Genomic DNA, 15,983 nt, shown 5'->3' on the forward strand with positions numbered 1-15,983 from the left:
ATCAAGCGCACCATAGATCGACTAAAAAGCGAACAGATTTTACGAAAAGATGCTGCTCATCTCTTCTACCTTAAGGGCCCCTCTACCTTTCTTTTGAGGCCGTTGTTAGCGAAAATCTGTTTGCTATTACTCAACACATGTTTGGTCATATGAAATCTAATTTGTTCAATATTCATGTGTAAGAGTGGTTTAATCGTTGAAGTCATTGGGCAACGCCCATAGTCATGTGACCCAAAAGAGGTGTAATGGGGCAAAAATTATTTTGAAAGGCGACCTGGAATTTTCTGGAAAACAACGACGTTTTCAACTTGAGAACGGGACAATTTTTTCACAAAATTCTTGTTGCTGCTTACATTCTTGCCACCCGATTTTGTCTTTTTCCTCCTCTTTCTTCCTTCAGCTTGACATTTCGAAAACAAATTCACAGCAAAACAATATGTATGATTCAGGTACAAATAAAAATAAACTGAGAATATCAAGCAAAAAGGTGCGAGTAGATCAGTAAATGAGCGAACAAAACATTTTCTAGCGAAAAAGCACATGAACTCATCGGTCGCAAAAACCGGAAATTAAGTTGTACTGGTGAACCGTGTAACTAAGCAACGCTTTAAGTGGGTAAGTGCACGTGGTGACATGAACAATAAAAATACATTTCTTTTCCATTGGACGGTATAGTATCGACTTACTTATATACTTCATACAGATCCTTGCACGAATTTGCGGCTAAAAAAAGAAAGAAAATTTATTTACGTTAACATTTACTATAGTGCAACAAACGATTTAGTGAACAAGTAACATTTTCTTTCACGAGCGAGTTGGATAGTGTTGGCAAAACAGTGCAAAAAGCCGACGAGGCGACTAGCGGGAGTAGACTATAATCATCCCATATCCAACAAGCGCGAGTGGAATTTTTTTTTCTAAAAAGAGCCAAGAAACATTGCTAGACTTTGCTGATTTCATTTATCAAAAAGGACCAGAAGACGATTAAATTCTCACTATTACTCGGACTACTCACAACGTAAAATGGCTGATATTAAAATAAAACAGATTTTGTTTTTGCGTTTTAGGGGCATAAAAGTTAAGTCTGGCTGGGGGCCTGCTAAAGCCACTCACTCTCCCGATGTTGATTACCGTTAAGCACTGTTCCAGGTATGACTCAGTCTAATCGCTATCAACATTGTTAGAGCGAAAATATCATTTCGGACTGAAATGCGAAATTTTATATACTTAGTTTAATTGATGACCAAATTGTGTCAGGTTTTAACGCGAGCGTTTGAAATGAGTCCTAAGAAATTCTTACCAGTGTTGTGCGCAACATCCTTCAACTGACTTTTACGGAAGGAAGCTTTAAATGGGGCCACGTTTGGCCGGATAGAATTTGCATTAGTAAACGCCACTCCTTTCTTGTCGTTGTTCTTCTGGGTCCAGTTGTTCGAAGCCCGATTAAGCTAATCCTGGATTAACGTGAACTTTGATTAGAGTTTAATTACTAATTTAATTTAGTTTAATTACTTGAATGAAGATTCTTCCAAAAAAATTTTGACCGTCAGTATTGACATAGACGTTTCTTTACCTTTAGCTTGACATTAGCCTTTAAACACATTTTGAACAAGCGAAATGAAAACCTAGGTTAACTTTTAATCATGGATTGGCGTTAACCGGCTTTCGAATAACCCGGCCCTAACTAGTTTACTCGTTGTAGCAAATAGTAAAAAAAAGACATTACCTCTTGGCGATTCGCAATATTTCCCGATGAAGCCTTCTTTGCAGTTACATTCAAAAGAGTGTGTTTTGTTGTTTGGTACACACGTACCCCCATTTTGACACGGCGAAGTCAGACAAGGTTTCTGAAATGAAGATAGATCTGTTTAATTAATAATTTAAACCAGCTGTTTATGGTTTCGTTAACTGTTTGAATTCATGGTCTGGTTGCTAAAAATGACGAGAATTAAAGGAAAAGCCGGGGAGCTAGCCTCAGTGTTTTTTATTTCCCTTTTTGGTTGGCTGTGGAGTTTCAGTTCGTTTAGTACACCGAGGACCCTGGATCCTATAGCCTACAAGCAAGCTCCCTTTGGGTCAGCCACGGGAGGATAGCGCGAGCGGCGGGCGAAGCGAGTCGCTAGGAGATTGGGGACCCACCCCCGCCCCTGCCAAAGCCATCTTGTGGCTCGCTTTGCTCGCCGCTCGCGCTATTCTCCCGCGACTGACCTAAAGAGTTCTTGCTCGCAGGCTATAGGTCCTATTGTGTAATGCAAGTCAATTAACTCCTTTAGTTTGTCTGGGAAAAGGGCCAGTGAGGGATGGCGTACTTTAATTTATAACTTACCAAGGAAAAATCTTCATTTAAAAACTTTTAATCACTATGAGGTGAATACACCGCGGGTTATAGCTAATCTAGATACCAATTGCAAGAGAGAGGAGATAGGGAACTTACGCAGCGACGACGGCAACGCCAACGAAAACGTCACTTGAAAATATAACTTTACTTTATTTGTACAACTCGTTCAACTTCTACAGAAACGGCAAACCACCTACGAACCACATTGATAGGAGTGACGTTCAAGTTAAGAAAGAGAATGAAAAATTCCCCTTCATGTGTTAACATTGAATTTGGTCATTTGACGTTGTTGTTTCGCAGAGGGCGGAAAGGAAGTGTAACAAAATTTAAACTCACATGGAGAGCGATTGTGTTTGCTCATTAAGTCTTTTGTTTTGTGGCGTTGTCGTGATCGTCGCCTCTTGCGCTGCTTAAGTTTCCTATTAACCTTCAAACGAAGCGACTGGTAGGCCCGAAATCTTCTTTAGCAAAAAAAAAAAAAAAAAAAAAAAAGAAGAAGAGTTCCCTGTCCTGCGAGCGTGTTGAAGAAGGAATGCTAAGCCTATCAGGGAGGATGAAATTGGGGCGGGAGTAAGGGGACACACAGTTATATGCATGCAATGCGTGGTAATTAGTAATAAATGGGTGATGATGATAATTTGGACAGTCCATAGTTCGTCCAAAAGCGTTTCCTTTGAGGTGAACTGACGATGACTTCATGTGTGACGTGGGAAATGCGTCCCGTGTTCTGGACAGCTGGCATTTTGGAACGCCATCTTGGATTTCTCGCTTTCTCTGAAAAAGTCAAATTGACTCAAAAGTAATCAAAACCAGTAAGAGTGGTATAAAAATGTAACTGAAAAATTCTCGTAAGAAGGTAAAGGAGAAATTCCAAATTTTGAAAATATGGCCGTCATTTTTCAAACGCAACTAAGTTTGGTGTTGTTTGTGTCAAAATTCAAAACCTGGAGGGTTCAAATAAGAGCGGGCATTCCCAGGCTCGAAAACATTTTAACGTTAATGTTTTAAATTATGACAAATTAAATATTTATATTCTCGAAAGTTCGACATTTAAAGTAGATTGTCGGGACTGAAATGTTTCTTTATTTTTGAGAAATGCTCGCCAGTTTCGGAGGTCTAAAATATTGTTCGAATTGGATTAATAGGAAAAAATGTTCCTTGCCGCCATCGAAGAACAAAAAGCCCTTATAGAATTTGATAACACTCGAGAAGTACTACAAATTATAGATATTGTGTAAAATTTGAGCTACAATGAAACTTAAACAGCAAAAACTGAAACAATTATTCTTACAATTAATGTAATTGCTGTGTATCAATTAGAATCTCCCAGAAACAATAGATCAAATCATGAAGATCTGCAATAATGAGGAAATTCGTTTGGTTAAAAAAGCAGAAACGCGATGGAAAACGCTTGTGCGGTTACAGGAATGAACTGCACTCATGAAGGCCTCTCCCCTTCAAGTTGTCAAAACCAAACATTTAACGCAAAGATATCACTGGAAGGTTGGCACTGTGGTCGCAACTTTCATTAAAGCGTCTATTGTTATAACATTTAGTTGAAATTTACCTTGGTATATGAATTTAAAAAAGCTTCTGCCCCACTACCCTCTTGCCTTACCTCGATGTACAAGTGATGCGAATTTCTGCTCCATCTGTACTCCTTAGGGTTCCTGTACTTTTCAGAAGTCAACAGTTCGCACCAAAGCTTCTCGTTATCCGCTCTGGATGCGGCCACGTTCAAAGACAGGCATGAAGGCGTCTCCAGGCATTTACGAATGCATTCATATTCGTCGTACACTGTGTAGGTTCCAGCTCTGGGCACCTTCAGATAATGAAACTCCTCTTGTACTAAAAGGGCCTGACGAAATTCTGGGTAATATAAATTGTCAAATCCTGTGGAGAATGCAATAACATACAAAAAACCCAAAAGGGTAGTTAAGCTATGAAAATTAAATTACCGGTACGATCTTCTCAAAATAATATGCGACTCGTACTGTTTTTTCACCCATTCGTTCGACTGATTGCGGTTGGCTCTTCATGAACTGAAACCAAAAAGACGGCGGAAAAGGGAATGACCTTAGTGGATAGGTACAAAACGCACTAATGGTGGAGAAATTATCTGCCGCGTTACTATTTCTCTCGTTTTCTGTGATTTCTGTTCCTTTCGTTTTCCCCTTACAAACTGATCGCCTGAACAAAGCCGTAAAACATTGCTGTTTTGTGTTTCGATTCTCAGACGATATACTAACCTTCCAACGCTCACTGTTTAAATGAAGCTAAGGTTGTATTTTTACGATAGACGAAAATACCATCAGCCAGTGTTAATGAAACTTGATCTTTTTTAATCACAACGGAGCGGAGTACGCTGAGATTTTTTTTTTTTTTTACTGTGATATTTAACAGTGTCGTCTACTTGTAATATCACTTACCGGACGAAAATAAAATAAGAGAAGTCAGTGACAGCAGCAGTCTAAACATATTCATCTCTTTTGATAGCACAAAATCGATTGAACTGGATCAAAAGTTGAAGGGTGAAGTAGAATATTCCGAACACCTGCACAGGCATGTTTGTAGTATTAATTGGTTGATAAGTAAAAACAACAGAAGCTTAGTAATTTTCTCACTCTATCTATCACAAGAATTTCTACCAACAGAATACTTCAACCATGTCAATTAACACGTGCAATTAAAGCCGACACCTGCTTGTTATCTGAAGTCAGTGGCGCCTGGGAGACATGCACAATAGCTTTTATAATTACTAGAACAACTCAGGCAACCTTTCAATTACTGTTACAGTTAGTTGGTGACTTTTTTTCTTGCTCTGCAAACCCAGACTCCCTCCTGGAAGGTTGAAAGTTTCGTCGTGGCTCCAAAGGCTGGAATCGTATTTAAATGTTTGCTGTAAAAATTAAAAAAAAATAGGAAGAAAAACGGAAGCAAAAATGGCAATTGCAAATGTTGGAAGAATCAAATGATTTACTCAAAATAAGTTTCTTAAGCCCTGATCAAACGGCGCATGATAGTCGATAATCAGTCGAGACTAATACATATATTTATCCAAGCCTAAAAGCGGAGCTCCATTTTTTTTCATAACATTTATAGAAATCTGCTTAAGTAGCGTATCGATTATCAGTTATCTATTATTTTTAGCGCATATGCAGCAAACTGCCCATTAGCAATAACAATAACAATGTAATACAGAGGGCAAAATGTTTTTGAATGCTGATTTATTTTAACGAAGAGCAATTTTTCTTTATTTCCTTTCCCCGATCGAAAATAATCGCTCCAGATTGGCTGAGCCCGCCAGTTCTACATTTCGTTGGTTTCTTCATTTTGTGTCCTAAAACAGCGAGTTCTTAATTTCAAGTTCTTTGGAGTTCGACTGTTTAAGCAGGGTTGTTTGTACCACAAATACATGGAAATCAAGTGCTGCAGCTAGAAAGAAAATTCCTAAACGTTAAGTTTTCGTGTCTCTGAAATCAGTCATGGCGACCAAGTGCTTCCACCTCGCTACTTCTTCTTTCAACGAATGATAACCAAGCATAACAGTGTCCTTTTGATTGGTTGAGGAAGCAGATCAAATTCCGTGGAAGAAATTATTCCGAAAGTTTCTTCTTTAGATCCACACTTTGTGTTTTTATCGATCTATTTTCGCGGATTTTCAAGCGGTAAGAAGTTTCACATTGCAGGTGAACAATCAATTGATGCCTGACATTAAGTTTTGTCGTTGTTAGTTTACTCCTAAAATAAACTTATATTCTCTCTTCATTACATGCGTAAAATTTACAACTCAGTCAATATTGCTCCTACTGAAATCTAGGTAAACAGTCAAGAAAAGGAGAACCCGGGGAAATCACTCTTGGTTTCTTGACAAATCTTAAAGTGTGTATACAAATGAATGAGAACTGTGCGGAGCGAACGAAACTGCCCCGAAACAAAATGTTCAAAAATAAGTTTCTCCACGAATATTTGTCCTATCGAAACGACTAAAGTATATTTGTAAAGATTGAAACACGTAAAACAATTAAAATTATTGATGGTTGCTCGGAAACGCATTAGACTAGTTAACGGTTTGTTCCCAAATTGGTAGGAGTTGCGTTCAAGTTAACAGAGAAAGAAAAAAATCACCGTTGTTTTCTCATGTTTTCCACAAAACCTTAAATTAGGTCATTTCACGTTGTTGTCAGCGGAGAACGGCAAAGAAATGTACCAAAATTTAAAATGCACGTGCGGAGTGATTGCTTCAGTTGTTCAAATGTTGTTACTTCCGTCGTCGTTGCTTAACAGGGTTCCCAGACATATTTGGCGCTTGGATAAAATGTTGAAAAATCATGACTCAGTCAATATTGCTCCTACTAAAATAATTCTGGCCCTTACAAAAATTGTAAGAGTTTTAAGACGTGTTTATATATACATGCATATTGCATGTACACGGATCCAAAACAAAATGTTCAAAAAATAATTTCTCTAAGAATATCAGTGGTATGGAAGCGGTGCTATGTAAAGCTTGAAACACGTAACAAAAAGAAAAATTATTGATCGTTGCCCAGAAAAAAGCATTTTCGTTTACAAATGATTTGTAAACGGCTGTCAGATAACACGTCATGATAATAATTTTCGTGTAAGAGCAACTTAGCGGCCCGGGGGAAAAATGTTTGGAAATTCAAAACTGTGTCAATACTGCTCCTATAGTAATAATTCTAGTCTCTAATTAAGGAGTGGAGAACACGGAAAAAATCGTCTTTGGTGTTTGGTAGAATTATTTCAGAGATTTTTAAACTTGTGTGTGTTTACAAACACATGAGAGCCATGTGGCCGTCGGGATCATGTAAAGCCGGCGACACACTTGGCGATCTTATACGCCGATCGCCGCGATGGGCGAAAATCGCCACTGGGTGTGCCCGGTGCAGCGATTGCGATTTTCGCCGATCGCCGCGATCGGCGTATAAAATCGCTAATTTATGGCATGTCAGTAATCGGCTATTAAATTCTCCGGTATTCGCCAAGTGTGCCCGTTTATTGCTACGAATCCCCAGTCAACCCATCAGGTTGGACGATTTTATCACATGAATTTTTAAAGCTGCCACATCGCCGCGATCGGCGAAAAAAAATCGTCAAGTGTGTCCGCACCAACCGTTGGCAAAAATCGCTTGGGATATTCGCGATCAAATTCGCCCCGATCGGCATATAAAATCACCAGGTGTGTCGCCGGCTTAACAAAGTAAAATAGCAATAATTTTAAATTATAACCAGTCCCGCCTTTGACGCAATACAATGGCGGGTCATGCAGTGCAAAGCGTGAATCACCTTGACCCAGATCTAACGCGTCCAATATTGCACAAAAAGGTACGCGAAAACAAGAAAAAGTAAAACGGACCCGAAATATTGACTCGTTGCCGTACCGGCACGAGTAAATAGTAAATATCTAGTCTAGACTCTTTGGAGTGAGAAGGTAATGCTGCTAATATTAATCGACAAGTTAATTTAATCTTGAGATTCGACTTCCCTTTCGACTACGGAGAATGTTCGCCTGCCAATAAACAGTATCCTCCACAAAAATCACAAAAGTTGAATTTCACAGTTTATTACCGATTGAGGAAACACTTTACTCCTTAGCAATCTGTAATACAAAGTAAGTTCTTTCCTAGCCCTGTCAATGCTTCTGGTCGGCTAAGCGATAAATTCCGATAATTGTCAAATATTTCTTTCTTGATTGGATTATATTAAATTACAATTTATCGCTAGGAAACACCTATTTACTAAAGTTCACATGATAATCGCTTAGTGATCAAAGACGCGTTACACACTTTTCGTTTTTTAAAACTATTAAATCACCATGTACCTCTGTCAGAATTGCATTGTAAACAAAATATCCGTCATAACCACAAAAAGACTTATATAAATATTAAGGACTGATCAAAAAGTATAGGGTGGGGAGGGTCAGAGCAAAGAGGGGTGGGTCATCAGTTTTGGACCCTTAGTAAGGGGTGAGTCGTTCAATTTTCAGCTACCCATGGGGGGTGGGTCATCCTATTTTATAACAGGAATAGGTACACGTCTCTGCCAACCGACCGCGGTGAGATTTCACTAGGAAAAGAAAGCAGTATTTAAGGTTACTCCAAACCTTCGAGGGGCTACTTTTTGCCGAATGTTTATTTTTCGATCAAATTAAAGTTAATTACTTAAACTTACATTTTCAAAAACAAATTATTTAAAATCTTAAAACACGCGCGAGAACATTAAGAAAAAGGTATTTTCGCAAAAAAAGTTAATGAGTTTTCAAGGTGACATAATCTCTGTAAGGCGTGGACTCCACAGCGACCTTTTCGCGGCAACGGCTTCATTTCAACTTACAGTCGAACCTGTATATAACGGCCCTGTATTCAGCGGCCAGTTTTCAAAGTCCCGATTGTTTGCTCATACAAACGCTGTATTTGTTACCCGTATTAGGCGGCCACCTCTATTAAGCGGCCGCGGCCACCCTGTAGCAGTCCGATGTTTGTCTTTCTTTGTTATTTTTACCTGTATTAAGCGGCCACCCTTGAATGGAAACTAAGCCATATGCACAGTACCATGGATAACAGGAATTGTCGCTGGGAGTGCCGACAGTCAACGACTTGCTCTACAAACAAAAGTTTCAAATTCCGAGGTGCCAAACGCACGTTTCCCACTTGTTTAAGTCGCTGTAATTCTTTCCCTATTCCTATTTTAACTTGAAGAATTTTGTTATATATTGTGTTACTTTTAATTAGCAACATTACCGTTATAACTCCACTTCGATCGTAACAACTATGAAATGACGGAATGAGATATTTTGTTGTGAACTGCAAGTCACGTAAGTAAGTGAGTTAGAAATACAGTACTGTACACCGTACGAGAGTAGAGGACAATTTATTGCACAGTGCTTTTACACAATGTTCCGTATATTATACCATTAAGTCACAAGTTGGCACTGAACTTTTTTTAAAGTATTGATCTCTTGAAAGAGTGTTGATTGTCCTATTGTTTCCTTGCATGAAATGTTTTTGTATGATACACCATTAAAATTGACATTAGACAACGCCCAGTGAGTATTTTTAGTGATCCTGTATTAAGCGGCCACCTGTATTAAGCGGCCAGTTCTTCAAGTCCCGAGGGTGGCCGTTATATGCAGGTTCGACTGTATTAGCATTTTTTGTTTACACTCGAGTTTGAGTGCTGTGGTTTTGGAAATAGGCAAGTCAATTTCTTATCACTTTGCAGCACAGAAGGTGCTAAGTATTTTTAATCTTCCTAGACCAGTGAGCAATGTTTCGTGGACTGCACATACGAAGGCTCCTGAGAAAGCTGTAAACGAGCTCCTCGAAAGAACGCAAAACGCGATGCTACAACTGAAAAGACACAGGCGTGCTTCTTCTGTACACTGATTCAACTTGAAAAGTGGGAAACTCCTATCCTTTTAATGCTATAAATGTAGTTTAATTGATATTGAAAGCCTTATATATTTTATTTTCAATCTTGTATAATAGAATGTCGATTTAAACTTATTCAAATTCAAGCGAGTTTTTTTTTTATTATCTTGCACGCATGGAAAATATGCGTCAGTCATTAACGTGTAACCAAAAGTTTGAAAATTTATATCTTTTGAACTATTGAACGGAAGAAAACCATGCTTTAAAACATTGTTTAATAAACTATTTGAAAACGTACTACCGAAAGTAGCTACACGTTTAGTTTTTCTTACATCTCCAGTGCGCGTAACGGCCTCTCTGTTGATGCGTGTTACGTGATACTTAAGATGCAAAATGTTCAAAAATCTATAGCTCGGGTTTGAATCATCGTAAAATTCTCGTTCTTGCACCAACATAAAGCTACTAAAATGTGCTATGAGATGCAGTTAGATATTATTATGCGCGTTTGCTTTTTATTGAAAAATATTCGCATAAACTTTTGTTTCTGGTTTTGTTTACAAGTTCACGATTCACGCTGCGCACTTGTACTTTTTACTGATTTCACCTTGAAACTGTGCAACTCTTATGTTAATGTCATTAAATTTAAAAACCTTATATATTGTAGTTTCAATATTCTATAAAAGACTGTTCATAAGAACTTCATTTTCAATTGAAAAATGGAAGCGAGTTTTTATCATGTGGAACGCGTATGAAATTATGCGTCACTCATCAACGTGTAACCCAGCAAAACGGTTTAAAAAGTCGTATCTCTCGACATATTCAACAAATAAAAAAAATAAAACCATGCTTTTAAACCTCATTTATTACATCGTCAAGCCTGGTTAAGTGTTGGAGATTGCCTTTGGGGGTTCTAGTATTCTTGCACATCTTGGTTTATAAACCAATATACGCTCATTAATTCGAAGACTTGCAATGTTATTGAACACAAACAAAACTTACCCGATAGCTTTCATGTCGGCCACTAGTGCCTCCCTATGATGCTGCATTGGCGCTTGCTTGTCGGTTTATCTTCTTTTCTTTTCGTTTCTTTTTTGTTAAACATTTTTTCCCCTAGGTAATACCAAAAACGTGCTCGCAGAAGCTAACTGGGAAAAACGTGACTGAAAAATTATAACTTTCCTGCGAAGCACCATTTTGCTTCCTGTGAACGTCAGGGGTTCTACTATGTTATTGGCTGGCGGTTCACAGTGTGAGCCCGGTGTTGACGTAATTCTCCGAGAAGGCGTGACATGCTTCTAAATCTTTAGAAGGCGAAAACTCGCAATACGATTTCAGCAAGATACCTCCTCTTCAATTGAATTAGTAGGGTATGTAGAATTGACGAAATTTCGTGAAATTTGGCCCGAAAGTTAACTGAACAACGAGGAACAAAAGGTTGTCGGCATTTTTTTTTTTAAATCAAATACTTCCCTCCTGGCGGCCTCGGAAAGCAACACGTTTGCAAATTCTTTTTTACTGGAACTTGACAGATATATTAAAAGAAAACCAATAGAAATACGGGGAAATGCTCACACCCTTTGAGAGACTGATGATTTGTGATTAACACTGTGCAGCTAAATTTCGTCAGAGATCACGTTTGATACCCGATTAATTCGACGGAATGGCGCTCTATCATTTTACTGTTTACCGGCTTCCTTCGCCTTAGCAGAGGAATAACCAAAATAGCTTATAACTTTATCGAATTTTGCATTAAATAAGCTTTTTATGAGGATGCGGAGTGGGGGAAACTCCTCTCTGAGGATTTGCTGAAAAAGCAAGAGTTTCTGTTCTTAAACTGTACATCCGTTGGAGCCTGGCAACCGAAAAAAATATCAACGAAAAAACAACAACAAAAAACAAAAAACAAACAAGCTTGACTTAGTGTCAACTAACATTTAGTTGTGAACAGGCATAGGCAGTGTATCCACTAGCAAAGACAGAAGTGGCTCTGAATCGAGTGTCAGCAGCTCAGAAGTAGGTGAAGCGTAAGAAGCAAGGGCGACTGTGGTTGGAGGATATTGGGAGTGATACCTCCGATAATGATAGTATCCTCCTCGCAAAACTGGTTTAAACAGTTGGAGTGACAGTGATGGCTATGAACCGTTTGAAAAAGCGTTATTCACCAAATTTAATTACTCATGAAGCGAGGCTGCTGTTGTCATACCCAACATGTGGTTTTCTTGGATTATACAACCAAACAATCCATGCTTAAAAGGGGGTGGGTCAGGTAATTTTCAACCTCCATTAAGGGGTGGGTCAGTCACATTTGTACCAAAAGGAGGGGGTGGGCCATGTGTTTTTCATCCACCACATTTCCAAATGCTCCGTCCCACCCCACCCAATACTTTTTGACCAGTCCCTCATTACACGTTTTACATTTTTCGACTTTTTCTGTTGCCAGAATATTGAACTTGTTCCTTTTAGACGTTCCTCACTATCACTATCTAACTCAGTTAGATACAAAGAAGTGATTTATTATTTTGAACTTTCCTCTCCGACGACCAGAATAATGAATAAGTGTTGTGTGGATTTTTTCGTCCACCAAAATAATAATAGAGTGTTTTTATGGCGGCTATTTTGGAGAGTTTAACAATAAAAGATATTTGCATAAAAATAAAATTTATTTCGACCGAAATGATTATTTCGCTCCTCCAACACACTCTCTACCATAATTCAATAATCATCTAGAATAATGCTCGTTAAGAATTTTAAACTTTCTCAAGGAAAGAACTGAAAACTTAAAAATTGAACCTAACGAAGAATATGGTTAATGTGGAATAAGGTGCTCTTAATTTGTAGCTGTAACCCACCTTTCAATTAGAAAAACTTTCAACCATGTCAATCAAAATATCGTAAAAATTCATCGATAGCAAAGATCGTAAAGAAAACTTTTAATTTTTAGTATTTTTTATCAGGAGTCGATGTCATCTATTTTTTTAGCGTCAATTTGGATCTTAAAAACGTATCTATATTGACGGAGACATTGAAATAATGGGTCAGTTTTGTTACTCAAATAACCCTACTGTTGCACAGAAACTAGTATTAATTATTTGTTGTGCATGGCTATGGCTATTAACCATTTTTTCACGTTCTTCCTATGTATTTAGGTGAAATCGCAAAAATTAATTAAAGTTTAGTGTTCTTCCTCGGATATATCACTTAATATTTTCCTCCTCGTGTTAAATCGTTAAGTGAGGTTCTTCAGCCAAACATTTGAGTAGTTCTGACCTAAATGAAGCAAAATCTCCGTTACAGTGCCCCTTTAAAATTAATCTGAGGTAAAACACATCTTAAACATATTTGATCATCTCATCATACGATACTTATGCGCTATACAGATTTATATCATTTTATTATATAGGTTTACATAGAAAAAAGAGAAACTTGACTTTTCTCTTTGTGTGAGCGAAATAAAAGAGCATGGCAACAGTTAAATTAAATGTGTCATAGTGAAGTTATTACCTGACTTTCAAAACTGACAATGTCGACGTAATTCGTTATTGGAAAGACAATAACCTCAACCTCACCCATAATTTTCTGTCATTAAAATGTGTCGCCGTTTCAGGAAATTTTTTTCTTATCCATAGGCGATCTGCCAGTTTAACTACCAAAATAAAATTACCAGTGATTATTTAGCGATTTTTTTTATTGCTATTAGCGATTTAAAAAAAATACCAATGAACAATTTTAGCAAATATAGTTGCCCTAAAAGTTTTTTTTATTTAAAATTCTCTGTGGTCTGCTTAAAACTGAGAAACAAGGTAAATCTGATAGGATGATCTCTAAGTTACACGTTCAACCTCATTAGCATAAATGACAAAACAAGCTACAAATAAATGTAGCCAATAACTTGAAAGAGGTTGGCAAGCTTAGTACTCACTGGGAATTTGAGAATAATATGTCATATCGTTTTTTTTTTTTTTTTTGAGAAATGATCGTTAAGCGTTGCAAGACTTTAACTAGGATGTATGGCTGCAGTTGGCAATAGGACTTATCATGGTTTTCGACGCCATTTTGACGAGTAGGCAAACACGCTTGAAATAACAGTGTTTGTAAGGAAATCCGGTGTCAAATAATTTTCATAAAAAATCGCTTCTGAAAAATTCATGAATTGGAAACTTTTGGCACCAGGAAAATAATTTTAAGAACAAAAATTGGAGGGATGTAGCTGTGCCAGAAAGCGCCCAGTCGTGTGTTGAACTTTCCATACATTTGTCTGTAAAGCGAACCAGCCATGAACTGCTACTAAAAATAGTTCGCGGGAAAAAATACAGGCAAATGTATGGAAAGTTCAAAACACGACTGGAAGCTTTCTGGCACAGCTACATCCCTCCAATTTCTTTCCTAAAATCCTTTTCCTAGTGCCAAAAGTTTCCAATTCATGCATTTTTAAGAAGCGATGCTAAAATTATTTGACATCGGATTTCCATGAAACACTGTTATTTCAAGTGTGTTTGCCTACTCGTCAAAATGGCGTCGAAAACCGTGATAAGGCCTAATGCCACCCAACCATACATTCTTTGTAAATTTGACCCCCTTTTTTAAAGAATATTCAGTGTATTATGATAATATTCCCACTAACAACCAAGTACAACATGCTCTTTTGGTTACAGTGTCCAGTTGTATTGTACATATTGTTCTCAGTGTTCTCCATACATTCCCTATGGTGCTATTTGGGAGAATCCTTTTTTTCATCACGACAATTTTATCGTTAGTGATCATTTCCTTTATTCTCGTGGCTCGTGCGTTTGATCTAGTGGCGCGATTGTAAGGAAAAATTAGATCATGATGATCACAATCGCGACTCCCTGTTATTGTGCAAGTGTCTATGGTATTTTTCTTGACCCACCAAAAAAATGTTTTAATTTTCTGAGGTTTAGCTGCGAGAACTCCGCAATTACTTATTGGTTCCCCATTCGTTATTTTGAGTAATGAATTATTCAGTCATTTTCTTGGACGTAATGTTGTTTGAACAAAAATGATTAAGCCTCAGGAGATCTGGTTGTTTAATTACTAACAATTTAACGAAGGTAATCTCTTTAGGCAAAGCCTAGATACCCAAGACGTGTTCATCTGAGGATCGTTTTCAATTCAAAAAACAAGTAGAAATTTATGGTAAGTTCTAATACACAAAAGATCTGCTGGATGTAATGCTTTTTCTTTTTCGCTCACATGACTTATCGTTTCTGGTAGCTTCGTATTTCTGGTTCATACCCCAAGTTTAATTAGTTATTACACGTGCGGCGTCAAGCGTTCGGCTTGCTCACGCTAAGCAATAGAATACGACGCGGGGTATGCTTTTATGCAATGGGACGAACATCCAACCTAGGCATGAAATGAACATCATTTTTAACTGGAAACTGTTCAGCTGAATGGTCTCAAACTTAATTTTAGCTTTATTTGAACTATTACTTTATGCATGCGCGCTATGTGGTTGTACGCGCACGCGCTGCCTCTATTTACGGTTTAGTTCCACACTGTAGAAGGGTTAGATACCCGAAATGTCTGTGGTATTTTTTAAGCATTTATGACACTTTTCGATATTTATTGTAAATGCAACCTAAATTGCCGCGAAGTTAAAGTCTCCGAACTTTGTACTTGCTTTGTGAACGTCCGTTAACAACCTCAAGACAAACAGGTTGAACGGTCAACAGTTATTGTCGCTAATTAAAGTGTATACAACTTAAAAAAACAAAACTAAAAATTGGCCCATGCAAAAGGCTGTCCAAAATTACTAATTATTTTTGAACATTTGGTCATGAGATGTTTTCAAACAAATCATTCGTCCATGCTTTGCCAAATATGCCGATCTCGTGGAACTGATCCAGAAAAAGGAGGACAGAATGCAACTTTCAATCGGTTTGTTATAGACAAATATAAATGTCTCTCAACGGATGCGGGTAAGAGAACACAAAAACTATAGTGACATTTAATTACAATAACACATGCAACTAAAATTATAGAACACATTTCCCTATATAACTACCCACATAATCGGACTTAAAAACTGGGCAAAATAATTTGGTGAATAAAAGATGACAAGAGAAATTATTTTTAGAATAGTAGATAACCCAAGTTGCGAAACCACTCAGTGGTTTAAGGGATATTTCCAACCTTTATATTTGGGGTATTCGAGTGATAAGGGACCACTATCTCCGCTAAACTGTAGAATTAAACTTTAGGGCGGAGAGATAACTATAACTGTAGACAAAAAG

General features: G+C 37.7%; 1 protein-coding gene across 1 annotated transcript in view; it reads left to right on the forward strand.

The window, feature by feature from the left end:
• Positions 1–15,983, forward strand: part of LOC146467549 (putative skeletal organic matrix protein 5) — a 76,718-nt gene that overhangs the window by 1,727 nt on the left and 59,008 nt on the right. The gene's annotated exons all lie outside the window — the stretch shown is intronic.

The sequence above is a fragment of the Pavona decussata genome, unplaced genomic scaffold (genome assembly GCF_977016875.1).
Source record: "Pavona decussata unplaced genomic scaffold, jaPavDecu1.1 SCAFFOLD_135, whole genome shotgun sequence".
In the NCBI taxonomy this organism is placed as follows: Eukaryota; Metazoa; Cnidaria; class Anthozoa; order Scleractinia; family Agariciidae; genus Pavona; species Pavona decussata.